Source organism: Dipodomys ordii, unplaced genomic scaffold (assembly GCF_000151885.1).
Source record: "Dipodomys ordii isolate 6190 unplaced genomic scaffold, Dord_2.0 Scaffold101, whole genome shotgun sequence".
Lineage (NCBI taxonomy): Eukaryota > Metazoa > Chordata > Mammalia > Rodentia > Heteromyidae > Dipodomys > Dipodomys ordii.
In genome coordinates, this window is record NW_012267317.1 from 1,089,785 (window position 1) to 1,095,499 (window position 5,715).

Consider the following 5,715-nt stretch of genomic DNA (forward strand, 5'->3'; position numbering starts at 1 on the left):
GGAGGAGGGGAGTGTGGGAGGAGGGGAGTGTGGGAGGAGGGGAGTGTATGGAGCTGGACCTGGGCGTGTGCTCTCTGGCACTGAGCAGGCTGGGAATGGGGCTGGTAACCTGCTGCTGTTGTAACACTGAAGGTTTTGCTGGAGTTTCTGGCTGCCACTGGTGTCCCACTGGGGTGGAGCTCCGCAGTAGGGGCTTAGGCAGCTTCTCTGTGCAGCCCTGGAGAGGCAGGGCACGGGGCGTTTTGCACGTATTTGCGTCCTCTTCCCCTTCTTGCACGACCGGGTCACACTTTGCAGCGTACAGTTCCTTCATCTCCTTGGTAAGATTTTTTCTCTCTTGGGCTTGAACTCTGGGTGGGCTTGAACTCTGGGCGCTGTCCCTCAGCTCTTCAGCTCAAGGCTAGCACTCTACCATCTGAGCCACAGCGCCACTTCTGGCTTTTTCTGCTTCTGTGGTGCTGAGGAATCGAACCCAGGGCCTCATGCATGCGAGGCAAGCGCTCCACCACTGAGCCACCTTCCCAGCCCTCCTTGGTAAGATTTTTTTTTTTTATTAATAGGCTTTTCATTGTGAGAATCCCGTTCAGAGGGGTTACAATCACATGAGCAAGGTGATGAGTACATTTCTTACCATTGTTGCCTCCTCGTTTCCTCTACCATCCTTGCCCTCCCATCCCCCCTCCCCGGCCAGACTTTATCCTCATGAATTTCATTTTTTGACCACTATAAAGGAAATTGGTTTCTCAGTTTTTCCTCAGTCTTATGGGTGTCTGTGAAAAAGTTCAAGGGATTTGTGTATGTTGACTTTTTAAATTGCTTTTAGCGGTGATATTCAGTGGGGTCACCTGTGTAGATGTTGGGTGGTAAGTGCATTTGTTTCCTTTTGCTTTGTTACCAAGGTCGCTCATTCTCTCTCCTTCCCTCCCATCTCCACCCATGACTTGCATGGTTCACTTTATCACAATGTCCAGCGCAGCGCTCCCCCACCTTCCCTTAGCTGTACACGTGTGTACGCCATTTATGGAGTAAAGAATACACAGTCATGGCAGTGTCCTCAGAGTCAAGAACATGTGTGAAGGCGAGGTTAAAGGTGACAAGGATTTTTATTTGACTGACCAACAACTGCCTTGTCCGGGGAAGACCAAGAACAGCAGCGACCTCCAGTGTGGCAGAGTGGTAGTCGACAGAGGCTCAAAGATCACTGGGTGGGGGTATTCTTCAGTGGTGGCAGGACCAGGCGGACCACATCCTGGAGGCCAGAGATTCAGGATCAGAGGGAGGGGAGGGGCGGATCAAGAAATGGAACACTTGGTTATCACAGTCATCGGAAAAGAACACGACAGATCAAGAAAGGGTCCTTTGTTCCCTTCTCTTTTGAGTTCCTTTCAGTCCGTGTATTATTTTATATATGCAGAAGAGGGGCTTGGGTGTTACAACTTGGTGCTTTTCTAAGACTCCTGATTTGGCCTCACTGTGTCTTGGTGTCTAGAATCCTGTAAAGTTCATCATAGTCCATTGTATGCTGAGTTTTTAATCCTGCAACTTTTACTTAATTTTATTCTAAGAATGCTTTGGCAGAATCTTGAAGGTTTTCTACCTGTAAGATCATGTCATCTTCAAGCAGAGACCATTTTCTCTCCTCGGTTCTAGTTTGGAGGATTTTTCTTTTTCTTGCCCAAGGACTCTTTCCCAGAGCTGTGTCACAGAGAATGGCAGCGACCACCAGGACTGGCCCCGACCCCAGCTGACTCCTCACCACGGAGCACACAAGCTCTGTTTATAGCTTTCATTCTGCTGACACATTCTCTCCATACACAATATGCAAGACTTTTAATCACAAAGGAACATTTCATCTCCATTTTAGCAAAAGCTTCCCCTGATCATAGAGTTCTTGCTATGAGCTCCTGAGCAGAGGGGACACGGTGTGCACACATGGCAGAGGGGACACGGTGTGCACACATGGTAGAGGGACATGGGCATGCACATAGGGTAGAGGGACACAGGTGTGCAAACATGGTGAGGACACGGTGTGCACCACATGGCAGAGTGACACGGTGTGCACACATGGCAGAGGGACATGGTGTGCACACATGGCAGAGGGACACGGTGTGCACACACGGTGAGGACACGGTGTGCAAACACGGTGAGGACACGGTGTGCACACACGGTGAGGACACGGGCGAGCACACACGGTGAGGACACGGGAGAGCACACAGTGAGGACACGGGCGTGCACACACGGTGAGGACACGGGTGTGCACACACAGTGAGTACACGGGCGAGCACACACGGTGAGGACACGGGCGTGCACACACAGTGAGGACACGGGCGAGCACACACAGTGAGGACATGGGCGAGCACACAGTGAGGACACGGGCGTGTACACAGTGAGTACACGGGCGAGCACACACGGTGAGGACACGGGTGTGCACACACAGTGAGGACACGGGCGTGCACACACAGTGAGGACACGGGCGTGCACACACAGTGAGGACACGGGCGTGTACACAGTGAGGACATGGGCGAGCACAGTGAGGACACGGGCGTGTACACAGTGAGGACATGGGCGAGCACACACACAGAGGACAAGGGCATGCACACACGGTGAGGACACGGGCGTGCACACACGGTGAGGACACGGGCGTGCACATACGGTGAGGACACGGGCGAGCACACAGTGAGGACACGGGCGTGCACACACAGTGAGGACACGGGCGTGCACACACAGTGAGGACACGGGCGTGTACACAGTGAGGACACGGGCGTGCACACAGTGAGGACACGGGTGTGCACCACAACCGCACCGTGTGTCTACCACTGATGTCACAGCTCACGCTTATTGGCTTGTGCGTGTTCTCCAGGGGTGCATCCCACTGGGCATGGGCTGTGGGATTGCTTGCTAGAATCTTGCTGATTCTGGGACAGTGGGCTATACTTTTCTTACCATCCTTGTCTGATTTTGAGTAATTCTGAACCTGTGAAGAGTGAGGAAGTTTTCCATAGCCTTCTAATTATTTTGGAAGAATTCAAGCACTGCTCCCCTCTGGGGCTGAATCTGCTGGCAGGCCATTGTTCCAATCTCCACTGGCCATGCACATTTTTTGTTTCTTCTGACTCCATCTGGTCTACCTACCTCTAGGAACCTTCCTACTTCTGCAGCTCATTTGCTGGTGAACAGCTGTTCACCGTGGTCTCCTGTGACCCCTCATGTCTGTGGTGTTGGCTGTAATGTCTCTTTCACTTAAATTGTTTTCTGCTATCTCCCTTCTCTTAATCTGTCAACTTTCTCTTTTCAAAGACCTCTACTGCACTAATCTTTCCAGTCAGAATAGTCTTTTTTTTTTCTTCCTTTTTTTGGTCAGTCATGGGGCCTGAACTTTGGGACTGGGTGCCGTCCCTCAGCTCTTCAGCTCCAGGCTAGTGCTCTACCACTTGAGCCACTTCACCACTTCTGGTTTTCTAGTGGTTCACTGGAGATGAGTCTCACGGACTTTCTTGCCTGGGCTGGCTTTGAACTGCGATCCTCAGATCTCAGCCTCCTCTGTAGCTAGGATGACAGGTGTGAGCCACCAGCGCCAGCTCATTCTAGCCTCATCTGCTCCAATCTTTGTTTGCTTCCTTCTGCTGAAGCTGGCCTGTCTGTGCTTCCTATCTAGTTCTGGGCTGCAGTCAGGCTGCTCTCGGTCTCCTCTGGCCTTGGCAGTCACTGCCCAGGTCCTTTGCACTGAGTGCTGGTGTTTTATAGGCTGGGCTAGGTTGTGACTCCCATCTTCATTTACTTCCTGATATTCCTCCTCATTTGTTCTTCAACTCATTGGACATCCAAGACTGTATTAATTTCCACCTATTCAATGTTCCTCCTGGCATTGATTCCTAATTTCATTCCACTGTGCTCAGCGAAGTTATTTGACATTTCACTCAATTTGTTGTTATTACAAGGGTGAGGTACAAGGGGTTAGTTTAGTTGCCTACGTCAGGCAGAGTGCATATTTCTTTTTGGAAAGTATGATCCCTTCCCTTCCTTTCACTTTGTCCATCCCAGCCTATCCATCAGGTGAAGTTCCTTTTCAACAGTGTCCAGTGAGTACCACTGCTGCCTTTGTTCACTCTTTGTCCATCTCTGTCCCTCCAACACGACTTCACTCTTAAGTTTGACCTGGAGGCCAAGCGTGGTTTATCTTCGAGAATGTAGTGTGTACTTGAGAGAATGTGCATTATCTCTGGCCCCAGCTATGCAGAGGATCTGAATTTGAGGTTGGCCACTGGCAAAAATGTGAAGTCCTATCTGAAAAATAGCAAAGGTAAAAAGGGTTGCAGGCATGGCTCATGTGGTAAGAGTGCGAGGTCCTGAATTCAAACCCAGCAAGTTGGCTCTGCTGGAGAATGAACAGGATGAAGACATCTCAAAAACAGAATTACCACCCAACCAGCACCTCCTCTTCTGCTTACAGAGCCCAAAGAACTGAAAGCAAGAGCTTGATGGTGGTTAAGTGTCACATCCACAGAGGCTCTGCTCCTGACAACCAGGGCTGGAAGATCTGGAAGCCACCAGACATCCAAAAGACAACCTGGTCAGCCAAAAGTGGCCTGCACACAGAACGGAGTGGGATGCAGTCTCAGAAGTCCTGCACACGGAACGGAGTGGTGTGCAGTCTTGGAAGTCCTGCACACGGAACGGAGTGGTGTGCAGTCTCGGAAGTCCTGCACACGGAACGGAGTGGTATGCAGTCTCGGAAGTCCTGCACACGGAACAGAGTGGTATGCAGTCTAGGAAGTCCTGCACACAGAACGGAGTGGTATGCAGTCTTGGAAGCCCTGAAGTGCTGTAGAAATGGCTTTGAGGACTTACGCTGTCAGAAAAACCATCACCCATGGACAAACCGCAACCCCTCTTGCGAGTGACAGGCAAAAGGCAAACGGTATGGAAGAGAGCTCGGAGCACTAGCAACTGCCCCCTTGGTTCTTGCCTTCTTAATTGCAAGTAATTTGTCTATCTGGCTGACTTTCTTCTAAGAACCAGAACCTTTTTCATTCTCTTGACAGTCCTGGGGGCTTGAATTCAGAATTCAGGGTCTAGGCCACTGTCCCTGGCTTCTTATGCTCAGTGCTAACTAACACTCTACCATTTGAGCTACTATGCCACTTCTGGCTTTTTCTGCGTATAGTTTATTGCAGTCTCAGAGACTTTCCTACCCAGGCTGGCTTTGAACCACAGTCCTAAGATCTTAGGGTCTTGAGTAGGTAGGATTATAGGTGTGAGCCACCAGCATCTGGCCAGAGTCTGAACTTATTAAGTATTTTTACTTAACTAATCCAGTCTCTCTAAGAAGAGGCTACACACCAGTGTCTCATGCCTGTAATCCTACTCAGGAGACAGGTCTGGAGGCTCACCAATCCTCCAGAGTGCTGTCATATACTCAGGGCTGTTGAGTAGTGACCCAAACAAAGGGGCACATACATTTTCTTCCTGTGCCAACTGGTGTGTTCTGCTCCAGCTCTGTCTCACTGGCCGCCACCTTCAACCCTTGGCTAGTGACAATGTGTATGACCAGAAAGGGTATGCCCCTTGTACTGTCACTGCCACCACTGGCCTGTGCCCAGTAAGCACTTCCCATGTGAGAGAGGTTGGTCCAGATGAGCTATGGGGCAGGGCAGGGCAGGGGTGGGGGCAGGGGTAGGGGCAGGGCAGGGGTAGGGGTGGGGGCAGGGGCAGGGG